Source organism: Oxyura jamaicensis, chromosome 21 (assembly GCF_011077185.1).
Source record: "Oxyura jamaicensis isolate SHBP4307 breed ruddy duck chromosome 21, BPBGC_Ojam_1.0, whole genome shotgun sequence".
In the NCBI taxonomy this organism is placed as follows: domain Eukaryota; kingdom Metazoa; phylum Chordata; class Aves; order Anseriformes; family Anatidae; genus Oxyura; species Oxyura jamaicensis.
Window position 1 is genome coordinate 4,987,120 of NC_048913.1, and position 12,490 is coordinate 4,999,609.

Genomic DNA, 12,490 nt, shown 5'->3' on the forward strand with positions numbered 1-12,490 from the left:
CCCCCCCCGGGCCCCCCCCCCGGGGCAGGTGCGGGGCCGGGGCCGGGCCGCGGCGGGGTCACCCCGGGGGGCGGCCCCGGGGGGCGCGGGGGGCTCCCGGCGGGGCACGGGAACGGGGCGGGGGGGCGGCCCCGGGGCCCGGTTCCTGCCCCCTTCCCTGCCCGGTTCCTCCCCGGTTCCTTCCCCTGCCGGTGCCCGGTTCCCCGGTCCCGTTCCCTGCGCGGTTCCTGCCCCGATTCCTGCCCGGTGCCTGCCCCTGTTCCTGCCCGATTCCCCTGCCCGATTCCTGCCCCTATTCCTGCCCCGTTCCCTGCCCAGTTCCTGCCCGGTTCCTGCCCCTATTCCTTCCCCTGTTCCTGCCGATTCCCCTGCCCGGTTCCCTGCCCCTATTCCTGCCCAGTTCCTGCCCCTATTCCTGCCCGATTCCTTCCCCTAAGCCTGCCCGATTCCCTTGCCCGCTTCCCTGCCCGATTCCTGCCCAATTCCTCCCCCTGTTCCTGCCCCCTTTCCCTGCCCCGTTCCCTTCCTGGTTCCCTGCCCTGTTCCCCACCCGCTACCCCCTCAGGAAATCACCTCTGCGCTGCGCCGAGCCCCCCCCACTTTATTATTATTATTATTATATATTTTTTTGCAGCGAATTTCCTCATTTTTTGTTGCTTTATTTTTCTAAGTGGCAAAGAATGCGAGGGAGGTTCTAAGAGGCGTGTTGGGTAAACAGAGATATAAGGCTCTTTCCTTAAAACAAACGAACAGATTATTTACCTGATTAAATAGGTATTTTGAGCAGGTTGGAGGCTGTTTTTGGGAGCACACCGCGCTTGGCTCCGCGGGCTTGGCAGCGCGGGGAGCAGCCGTGAACTCGGGGCTCTGAAATCCCTTTCAGGAGCAGAACTCAATGTGCCCGTCGAAGGAGGCCAGAGCCCTCACCCCGCTGCCCAGACGGGGAAACTGAGGCACGGGCGAGGGAAGGGACTTGCCGAAAGCGGCCGGTACCGGCAGGCCCCGCACCTGCAGCTCGGCCCCGATGAGGCTCCGGCAGCCCCACAGCGCCCGGGCGGCACGCCGGGCCGGAGGGCAGGCAGAAGGGAGCGGACAGGGGGTGTCGTTCACGGAAACCACAACTATTTTGGCTTCTCCCGGAAAAATCTAAACAAAGCCTGGTGGAACGGGGCCGGGCTGGGGCCAGCAGTGGCAGCAGGAGGCACGAGGGCCCAGGAAGAAGTGAAGGGCCTGAGCCGAGCCGCGGCGCTGGGCTGCTGAGTGAAGTCAGGCTAATGTGAAGGGGGCGAGGAATCAGCACCACTGCCTTCTAACCCTGCCGCCTCCTCTGGCCGGCACGGGCACCTGGTGCTGCCTTCAGGTGCTGCCTGTCCACAGGACAGTGACAGGGACGCGGGCCCAGCCAATGTCACCCCGGTCCCGTTGGGGCCTTGCCCTGCTCCCTCTGCCCGAGCAGGCGCTACGGCACCTGCGGCCCAACGCCCCGGGAGCGCTCGCCCTGGTCGATCGCCGAGTCTGCGACGGCTCCGTTCGGCCCCAACGCCTCCGCCAGGTGCCAGGGGTGTGACAGCCACCCCGTCACCCCGCTGCGCCCCGCGTCACCCAGCCCTCTCCGCGTTCACTTCCACCAACTGCGCGCTCCGGGGATCCTCCCGCTCGCCTCCACAGCCCTGGGAGCTGCGGCGGGGCCGTGCCGCCGCGCGCACGCGGCCCTCTGATCATTCCTGTTCTTCGACACGCACCGGCCGAGCACCTCCACAAGCCGGGATCCAAACCCTCCCCGCCCTCCCAGCCCCGTGCTCCCCAGCAGGAACGCCATGCCCTGCCCGCTCCCCTCAGCCCACGCGTGTGCCCCTCTGCCGCGGCGCGGGGGACCCCCCCCAGACCCCAAACACACCCCCGGCATCCCCTCCGCCGGCTGCCCACCGTCCTTCCCACTCCTCCTGGCGGGAACAACTCGCCGAGGTGTTTTTTCAGGTGAAGTCCACGCCCTGCAGCTGACGCAACGGCGAGGCCCGATTTCCTATCTCACAGATCTCCAGTCACAGGATCAGGTTTTATTTCCCCATCCTCCCTCCTTTGCCTCTTACCCAAGCAAAGGACGCTCTTCCCCCTCTCCGAGGCTCCTTCGGGGACCCCGTACCCCTGTCCCAGGGCGGCACCCCCCTCCCCTGCCATCAGCCCCCCGGGACACGGAGCCTCTCGGGTCCCCGCCGGCTCCATCCACCCCGTGGCACCCCTGGCCCCGCCGCGGCCGGAGCCACCCCAGCGGCGGCTGCCCTTGGTGGCAGGTGAAGCGCTCTCTCCCCGTCCCTTCCCACCCTCCCAGGGGCGTCGGGAGCTCTCGGTAATTAATGTTTGCCAGGTGCTCAGAGATCCTCAGATGAAAAGTGCAATGGGAGGGGGAAGGATGATTAATTTATTATTATTATTACAGTTTAATGCTTTCCCCGCAGACAGTGTGCCAGGGCTGAGCAGGGGGTGAGTCACGCTGATATGTGGGACATCCCCCTTTGTGCGTCTCTTTGTTTTTTATTATTATTATTATTTTTTTTATGCTGAGCCCATTTTCTTGGCAGTTTCTCCCTCCCTCGCTGGAGCTGACCCCGGGGCCCGGGGCCGTGCTCTGGATTCATGTGGGCTCAGGGCGCTGGCTCGCAGATTGCAGGTTGGAGATCTGGCAGCACCGCGCTCCTCCTCCTGCTCCTGCTTGGGGAGTTTATTAGGCAAATGCTCTTGCCCTATTTCTGTAATTTTGTTTGATTTCTGTTTCGTCAAGGGAGGCGCCCGGAGGCCTCGGGGCCTGGGCGGCAGGAGCAGACAATCCGTGCTTTCTTTCCCTTTCCTCCTCTTTCCCTCCTTCCTTCTCAATTCAGTTTCAATCACATTATTGGCACACGGCGCCCCGCGAGCGTTGCCAAAGCGGCTGGGCCGAGCCTCCGTGTGCCGGGCGAGGCTCTGCCGGCATCGCCTCGGCCAAGCCCTCCCCTCGGCATCGCTCGAGCTCTCTGACACTGGCTCCCCCCCGTGTGCCCGTGGCTCCTCCAGCCGCCCGCAGCCCCCCTGTGCCCCCCGTTTGCCCCTTTCTTGGCCGCTGCCCAGGGGCAGCGACTGCAGCCCTGCGCGTCCTCCTGCTCCACAGGGGCCCTGAAGACTCGGGGGCAAGGAGCGGCAGGGGTTTGGATGCGCTACCAATTAACTACAATTTACTACAGCGATTAAAAGTGCAGCCTGGGGATTTCAGGGTGAGGAGGCGAGGGGATAGTCCTGCCCGGGCACCGCGGCCAGGGCAGGTCCTTGGCACTGCAGAGCTCTGCCTGCAAAGCCAGCAAGTGCCACCCTGGGCCAGCCCTGAGCTGTCCCTGCAAAGCCCCCGAGCAGCACACGGGGCAGTAGCACGGCGCCGCGGCCCCACGACACCGCTGCCCCAGGGCAGGTCCCAGACCGCGCAGAGCCCTTGCTGCGGGGCACGGGGCACGCGCAGGACCCAAGGGTGCTCTGTGTCCGGGGAGCCGCGAGCCTGTCCTGCACACAAGGGATGGTTTCCGTAGCGTGGCTCTGGATTTGACTTGGGTTGGGCAGGAACGGAGGCAAAAATAAGGGCAGAGAAAGGAGACCCTGGGCTGTACTCAGCAGGGGCCGCTCCTCCGGGACCTGACGGGAGCATCCCCACGGTGGGGGCGCGGAGCCCCTCATGCAGGAGCCACAGCGACGAGCACCCACAGCGAGCTGCCCACGCCACGCCACGCGTGCAGCCACTTGTGCCGGCCCTGCGTGTGCATCGAGGCCACCGAGCATCGCCACCGCTGACACAGGGCACGCACGTGTGGCTCTGTGCGAGCCCGGGTGCGCGCCAGCGCCGCGTCCGCGAGGGACACGAGCGCCCGGGCGCGAGGACACGTGCGAGGCCGTGCCACTCGGGGCCCCGTGGGAGCCCTGGCGAGGCCGTGGGGGTGCGGGGAGCAGCGGCGGGCGGGAAGTGTGAGGCAGACGCAGCGATTGCATTACTGCAGGAGCCCGGGCTGGCAGTGCCGAGCTATCGTCCCCGTAATCCTGTTAGCCAGCAATCTCCATTCCGAAAGAGCTTCATTTCTTTGTGAATATTTGTAAACTAGATATCTAATGGAAAATTATAGGAAAATTATAGTGAAATTCATGACGAAGAAATCCGATTAGCCCTAATTCAATTATGCCATCTTAGCCCACACAGCACATTTCCCATTTTTTTCCCATAAATACCAATGCCAGGGGTCCGGGTAATCAAATAAAATTGAAAATCATCTTCCCATTAAATTCAATTAGCTGCAATTTCTAAAGCCTATCAGAGATTTTAATTACTAAATTATAAAATTCTCCAATGCTAAATTGAAACTAAAAAAATTGCACATCCTTGTGTTTCAGAAGAAAAAAACCGAGCAGAAACCTTGAAAAATACCCTTCTCCTCCCATCAGCGCCCACGTGAGCGCGGGCCTGGGGAGGCTTCGTCAGAGGGCTGGTGGTGGAGGGACACGAGCCAGGCCCGGGGAAGAAGGCGCTCGGGCAGCAGCCGAGACCCCAAGCCCAAATCCAGCCCCGGGCACAGCCCCACGGGCCGCGGGAGGGCCGGGGAGAGGCTGGCAGCCTCGGCAGCGCCTTCGCTCTCTGTTCCCACCCGAGCTCCTCCGCTCGAGCTGGTTCCCCGCTCCTCCGCGCTGCTCTGCCAGAGCGAGCGGCGAGCCAGCGTGCTCCCGCAGCCGGCTCCCGGCCCAGGCTCTCGAGGAGCTGAAACGAGTTCTGCCTGCAAATGGGCTCCGTGGGGCAGTCCCTCGAGTGTCGGTGTGCCAAACCCAGGGCAGGAGAGCTGGCGATGCCCAGAGGGAAGCAGGAGGGCAGATGCTACCTTTGTGCTTCTGATAAAGCTTCTTGAATAATAGCCATGCAAGCCTGGTCCTGACACTGAATTAAGGGAAGCTGGAGCCCTCAGCAAACCGATTTAGCTTGGAGCGCTCCTCCAGCAAACACGTGGGATGTTCGGGAGCAGGGGGACGTGATCGCCCTCCCCTGATAGCGTTCACAGAGGCACCAGGCAGGCAAGCCCATCCCTGAACTCCTCTTTATTCAGCAACCAGCCCAAGCAGGCAAAGGGGGAACCGACAAAGGCTGTGCCTACAGATGCTCTCTCCCAGCCCTGCATCTCCGGGGACCACCGCGGCACAGCCGAGTGTCGAGGGGCAATTAACTGTGCGAACAAGCAGTGGGAGGAGAAGCTCGGCTCTCCAGCCACAATACCTGACCCTCCGCGAGGCAGCGAGGGAGGATTTTCTGACACCGCTTTTATGCCGGAGCGCACTTTTGTGTGGTACCCTAAAGGGTTTATTCATGCGCTACCAGAAACGAGCCCGGTTTCCAGCGCGTTTCAGCTTTAGCTAAGCGCTCCAGCTGCCCCGAACCAGGCCGATACTCGGTTTAATTTACTGGGCGCCCGAAAGTTGCCAGCAGGGAGTTGCCCGCAAACAGAACAACAACAAAAAAGTTAATGATCTGGGCTTTTTCTTTAATAAATAGGCAAACTGGCTGAGCCGGATTGTTGGCTGGGATTCGTCTCCCCTTTATCACCCTGAAGCTTCTGTGACACATTCTCCAAATCATCAGCATTTTGCAATTTGAGGTCGTTACCAAATACTATTTTTTTGCCAAGGAAGGGAGAAAAATAAATTAATAATCAAGGAGCCCAAGCAGGGAGAGGCTGCGGGTTGGATGGCGCTGCCACCTCCGCGGGGATTGCTCAGGCACCTGGCGCCCGCCCAGCGCGCACCTCGGTCGCCGGCTCACCCTGGAATGTGGGGCTGGCACCCGGGTGCTGCCGGATTTTACTACGAATTAATCAAAGTCTCTTCTGCGAACGTCTAACGCTAAATCACCGCTGGCTGAGCTTCAACTGCGATTCCCCCCGTTGCGGGATTCGGCGCAGGGAGATTACCAGCTCCAGGTGAAAAGCTGAAGGGGGTTTCCTCGCCGCCACTCTCCCCGCGCTCCGAGGCACCAGCCTCTCCCAGCTGGAAGGGGAAGAGATTTCCTGCAGCTCCTCTCCCGCTCGCAGCAGGTAGCCGCACAGACGCTCGAGATCGGCTGGGATAAATCTGTCTGTGCTGCCTGACTGGAGTGTGCTTACACCAGAGAGGAATTGGACTTGCCTGCGAGCCCGACGCAGACGGCACAGGACTGTATTGGCGGCGCGCGCCTCTGCGCCCGGACGCCTGCGTGGCCGTGGGTGCGTCCCCGTGCGGGAGGCCAGGCAGAGCCGTGCGCCCACGGCACGGCACGGCCACACGCCGGTGCACGCAGCCGTGCGCAGCCCCAGGGCCACCCGTGCGTGCAGGGCTGTGAGGCTGGATGCCGCGGGGCTGTCCGCAGCCGTGCAGGTGTAAATTTCTCCTTGGGGGCTCGCGGTGTGTGCCTGCTGCCCTTGTCACCGCGCCTGTGGTACTGAGCCACCCGGCCCGGAGCGCTGCGGCCGGTGCTCGGCACGGCCACGGTCCACGGCCCCGCGCTGCTCTCCAGAGACCCAGCGCTGCCCTGAGCCGTGGGTGAGCCGTATTCCCCTCTCCGCACTTCGCCTGTCTCAGAGCCCTCTCGTATTTTCAGTGCTCACCAGACCGTGAATTCACCTTCATACCAGTTACAGGGTTATTTAGCTTCTCCCGACGCCAGTAACCACCCCGCGCTCCCTGGCAGCCCGGCCTTCTCCCGGGGGCGGGCAGGGCCCCCTGCCACGGTGCCCCCCCAAGCACACCCAGCAGGGGCACAGGGGACAGACCCCGAGCAGGACGCCGTGCCCTGGGGCACTGCTCGCCCACCGGCAACCTACACTGGGAAATGGCAACAGCAGGAGAGCTGCAAACGGGAGGGAGGGGAGGAAAATCCCCCGAGACAACGGAGAACAGAGCAGGGAGGGCGCATACAGCGGGATTTGGCCCTGCACACCCCACAAAGCAGCGCTCCGCAGCACTTGGCACTGGTGTTTCTCCCTGAAGTCACAGGGAGCAGCTGGGGAGCCCTGGGCAGCCGCTGGGCAGTGCTGGGGACGGCCTGCCCGCGTGGGGATGTGCCCCGGTGGCGTGCCGGACCCCGCACAAGGAAGGGCAGCCAGCGGCCTGTCCTCTGTCACGAGGAAACCTCCCTCCCTCCCTGGCCCCAAGCCACCCTGCCACTGGCTCTGCTGTGGGCTCGCTCCCAGACCTGCGTGGCACCTTTCTGGCAGCCTTCCCCTCGCTGTGAAGCGCCCGGCCCCTGGCATCGGGCACACCAGACGAGGAGCAGAGCCCCCACAGGGCCTCGGGTGCATCGTGCCCTCTGTGCTGCCACTGTCCCCAGCCCAGGGGACGAAGGCTGTTTGATGGACAGGGTTCCCTCTCCGTTCCTGGGTTCTTGGTTCCCCCTGTGCTGCAGGGACGGAGCTCAGAGCGGGCACTCGGCTATCCCAGCACCGCTGTGGTCTGGGGAAAAAAGCTCAGCCGTGTCCCTCCCTCACCGCGCGTGCACGGAGACATCCCCGGAACCCAGACACGGCTGTGCACACAGAACGGGGACAGTGCGGGTCCGGGAAGGGACTTGGGGTGCCGGCACCGCTCTCACCCCTTATCTCCCACTACGGGAGGACCCGAAGGGAAGGGCAGAGGACGGAGCAAGGCAGCCACGCTGGCACGGGCTCATCGCAGCCACGCTCCTCGGCCAGGCTCCTTGGGACAGCTCACACCCTGGGCTTCTGCTGCATCCCCGCTGCCACCCGAAGCCGAGCGGGGGTCCCGGCGGAGCCGCCCGCGGTGCCTCACCTGCCCCGAGCACACCCCGGCCTCCCGCGCGCCCGAATCGCCATTAAATAAAAGCTCTGTGCAAACAATAGATCAATAGAGCCCCCGCCTCTTCGGAAGGAAAACAAACACCCGGATCACCGCAAATTAGAGAATGTTTCGCTTCACTTCATCCAAACAGGCTGACAATTTTTTTGGGTTGTTGCCACGGCGACAGAATAACACAGCGTTCAGCCTGTTGCAGAACAATCAATTAAGTTAATGCCTCCGAGTGCCTGTTTACTCTTCCATTTAGGAGGTGCTGCTCTCGCTCGCTCTTTTCTCGCTCGCTCGTTTTACATTTCTCATCCTCTTCTCCCCGCTCCTGTTCTTCCTCTGTTTAACCTAAAATAAAGTCCCTCCCCTCGGCTACCTCCTCCCGGCTTCTAAGGAGCCTCCCACTTTCCTGAACCATCACCTGGAATAAAGTTTTCTCCTCTCTTTCACTCTTGCCTTTCTTCCTCTCTCCATAGAAAAGCAAGAAGTGGGAGCTCACCCCACCTGCCCCCTTGCCCGGTGTGCCCGGGAACCTGCAAAGTTTGCCAACGCCGGTGCTGAGCAGCCCCAGGGCAGCCCCGGGTGGAATCTCTCCACCTTTCAGATGCTGCAGCTCCTTGGGCACTCGAGCTACAGACCTCTGAAGTTGTCCAAAACCCCACCACGGCCGCTGGCTTTCACATCGTGAGCCCAGAAACGAGGACCTGCCTTGTTCTAAATGTGGGTTAAAAGACCCATAAAGGGGCCTCGGGGCCCAGGTCTCACCCTCCGGACTGCGTGGAATGAAGCTTAAAGGATGTGCTTGGATGAACTCGGCTGAAGCAGAACTCAGCGCGGTGCTCGAAGCGCGCTGCTGAGCTAGGCTGGGCCACTCTGGGTGGGCACCGCTGGCAGCAGGCGGGGGCAGATCCATCGCTGCGGTCCCTTCAGGCAAACTCAAGGCAGAGCCTCCCTCCCGGCCGGCCCTGACCACCAGCCCGTAACGCTCACGTGTGCTCGACGCCGTCCCTGCGGGTTTGTTCGCTGCCTCGCAGCCAGCGCGAGCGGTGACGCTTGGTGGCATCGCCCTGCAGCCGCTCTCCTGCAGCCACGCTGCAGCATGGTACACGGTGCAAAGGGCCCCGCTCTGCCATCCCGGGGGAAACGAGGTGCCAGAGGTGAAAGGATTTATCCGAGGCCAAGCCTGAGATGGAATTCAGGGCTTCTGCACTCTGGTGCTGCCTGGTGTGGGCACAACGCTCCCATCTTTCCATCTTTAAACCCCCAGGGAAGCATCCATCTTCCCCAAATCCACATCCACTAAAACTGACGGGAAAAGCAAAGGCAGACACGATGGGAAACCCCCCCGATTCCGGGATGTTTTCTTCTCACCCTGCAACCAGCAACAAGTGCCTGGGCGCACAGCCCCGTTAGTTCAGCACGGCGCAGGATGAGGCTGCAGAAGGGGAGCTCCGAAACAAGGCAAAATCACAGGCACGGGGGCCGGACAGCCCCTGTCCTCCCGCTCCCCCAGCAGGATCTCCCCAGGTCCTTGCACGCTGGCAGTGCCACCCCAGGCGGCAGCGAGCGGGGCAGTGCCCGTCGGCGCGCTCCCTCTCCCCTCCCCGAGAAGTTGTCAGCAGAAGCTGCTGGAGCAGGGGCTCGTTGACTGCTCCCTGTCCATTACAGCCCAGATTATAAGCATATTGCACAGCGCTCTCTGCACGGTGCTGGGGAAATCCAATACGCTGAAAGGTTAATGCAATCAATTAGGGTGACAAGGAAGTAGAGTAAAGCCTTCCGAGTAGATGAAAGGGAGAGAGACGGAGACCGAGCAAAGCAGAGAGAAGCGGGGGGTGAAAGGAGCAAAGCAAGGCGGGTGGGAGGAGGAAGAAGAGGGCGCACGGGGCTTGTGCCGTAGCCGGCGAGGTGCTGGCGTGGCCATGGCCACGTCCTGTCCAGCGAGGACAGGGTACGGCGGGCCCCAGGGACAAGAATCCCCCGTCCTGGATCTTCCAGCTCCCTGCTGCAGCGTGCACAGCGCTGCTCAAACAGCCGCTGCCCGGCCCGTCCTGCCTCCCTGCCTGCTGTCCTGCCTGTCCCGGGGTGTGCAGCCCAGGGCACAGCCCCAGCCGTCCCTGCTGGCCCCAGCCGTGGCTCTAGCTAGCCCAGCCCCTGCTCTCTGCCCCCGCCTGCCCCAAACTTCATTAACCTGGGCGGACAGGTCAGCGAGCGCGGCCCCTTCCTACCGCGGCTCCCGCTCACGCGCGGCCCCGCCGAGGAGAACGTGACACCGGCTCATTAGGACAAATTATTACTCTATAACCCCCGCCGCAATGTCCCTTAATATGCCTATTTAGCAAGAGACAAGTCCTGGTGGGCTCCTCGCCATTAAAACAACCTCACAAATCACCAGAGGCACTAGCACCGCCGGCGGTGCCGCTGGGGCGGCCGTACCCCAGTGGGGGCCGGGGGGGGCACAGCCTCCCCTGCCGGAACGGGGCCCCGGGTGCCGCTGGGGCAGGCAGGGGGTCACCGCCCGGCCCCGGCGTCGGTGCAACGAGGTGGGAAATCTGCTGTGGGAGCGAGCTGGGATGGCTGCTGGGAGCGCTGGAGCTGCTTTGCGGAGCCCCTGCCTCGCTCTGCCCTCCAGCAGCACCGCCGGCGTCGTGTTCCAGGCGGGGACCTACGAGACTCCGACGTTTCCTCCGCTTTCCCCCGAAGTCGGTGCCGGGCTGCACGTGCTGGGACGCGCCGCCGCCCGCGAGCTCCTCGCAGGTGGAGAGCAAAGCCCGAGGGGCTGCTCGGGGGCTGGCTCCGTCCGCAGGCGCTGCGCTCCCTCCCCGCTCGCCCGTTGCACATGAAAGCAGGCGGCTTGCACCTTGCGGGGAGGACGGGGCTGCGGGCTGTCTGGGGAGAATCCAGAGATTTTGGATCCTCTGCAATTCGGGGCACGGTGCGGGAGGCATCGCAGGGGAAGAAATGCGGGCACATCTCAGAGGAAGGCTGCTGCCGCGCGGGGGGGGGGGGGATTGTGAGGAAAGCAGGCTCCAGCCCGATCCGCAGGAGAGGGGAAAGGGAAAAGAAAAGAGGGAATCGCATAAAAACAGCACCGGCGAGAGGAGAGAGGGAGAAGGGGGGAGGAAGCAGAGCTGCGCCGGAAAGAGTGTGTGAGAAAGAAATGTGACGGAAGGGAGGAAGGAAAGAAAGTGCCCGAAGTGCGTGATGTCGGGCACAGGACAGGGCAGAAGGAGAGCGAGCGGACGGAGGAGTACGGGAGGGAGAGAGAAAGAGAGGGAGGGAGGAGAAGGAGGAGAAAAGAGCAAGAACAGCCACGCAGCGAGGAGCACGCGGGCGAGGCCGAGCGCTGTAACCAGGGTTGTGAAGCATGAAAAGGGAAGAATCTGCCCGTTCCTTTCAGCGCTCGGAGCATGGCGCTCGGTGCTGACCTACACTGTGCCTGGCTGTGATCACGTTTTCAGGGCCACTGCCTGCCGATCCCAAACAATGATGGGGAGCCTTTGAAGTCAGAGAAAGAAGCCGCAATGTGAACAGGGGACTTTTTTTTTCTTTTTTTTCTTTTCCCCCCCTTTTTTTAAAGGGGGGGGGGGAAGGAGGGAGGAAAAGGAAGGGCTGGCGGGGCGGGGGGAGGCTGGGGGAGAGGTTGCGAGGACAAAACCGAGAGTTGCTCTCTGCGGGGCGTCCCGAAACGCGAGAGACAAAAAGAAAACAAACAGTTTATGAGTAGGGCACATGCTGCCTGTGTCTGCGCGCCCCGCGCTGCCGGCCCCCCGTGCTCCCAGGGAGGCTTCTGTTCCCCAGCAATGATGGATGGACGCGCGGGGCCATTCAGGCCCCCGTGTTACAGCGGCAGTATTTACATAACACTGGCCTTCCACCGGTCACCTCTGACACTGCCCGGCCCGGCTCGGGGCCCCCCGGCCCCCAGGCAGCCCCAGCCCCTCCGATCCCGCTCAGACCCAGCCCGACAGCTCCCTGCGCAGGACCAGGGGGTCCCCGCGGCCGCAGGGACGCTCTGGGCGCAGACATGGGGAGCGCTGCCGGTGCCTCCGAGGTGATGTCCCCGAGGGCAGAGCACGCCCAGCCTCCCCACGCCACTGCCACACCTGCCCTGGCCTCGTCCTGGGCTTGTCTTGTGCTTGGGGAAGGAGCGGAGCCGTGGGACAGGGGAGCCTTGGTGGTGCTGCACAGGGTGCAGCCGGTGGGGAGGGATGGGGACTCCTCAGCAGGTGGCACAGGGACCCTCCTAGCACACGGAGACGAGGGTTTGAAGAGAGGAGATCCCCTTTCGTGTCCCCGGGCTCTCAGCCCCTGACTCTTGTCCAGCACCGAGCCACCAGCCAGCTCTGGAGACCGCAAGTTGTTGGGCTTTGGGGTAACACAGCCTGGGTGCGGGTAAGGGAAAGCCCAGAGTCGGGCTTCTGCTGCAGACACGGCGCTGCTGCCAGGCCGCCAGCACGGTGCCGCAGCCTGAATGGATAAAAACGTGCCAGATGAGGAGGGGAGCGCGCATCGCCGCCCGAAACTGTGCGTGTGAACTGAGCCCAGCAAAACCTGACGGCGGCCAGACCGCATCCGACCCCCTGAGCGGCCCCAATCCACCTCCCGCCAGCCCGCACGGGTGGACACGAGGCCGCACGCTCCTCACCAGAGCTCTGCAGAG

The 12,490-nt window shown here is 63.1% G+C and overlaps 1 protein-coding gene across 5 annotated transcripts in view; it reads right to left on the minus strand.

Moving 5' to 3' along the window:
- Nucleotides 1-12,490, minus strand: part of CASZ1 (castor zinc finger 1) — a 212,984-nt gene that overhangs the window by 85,027 nt on the left and 115,467 nt on the right. The window lies entirely within an intron of this gene.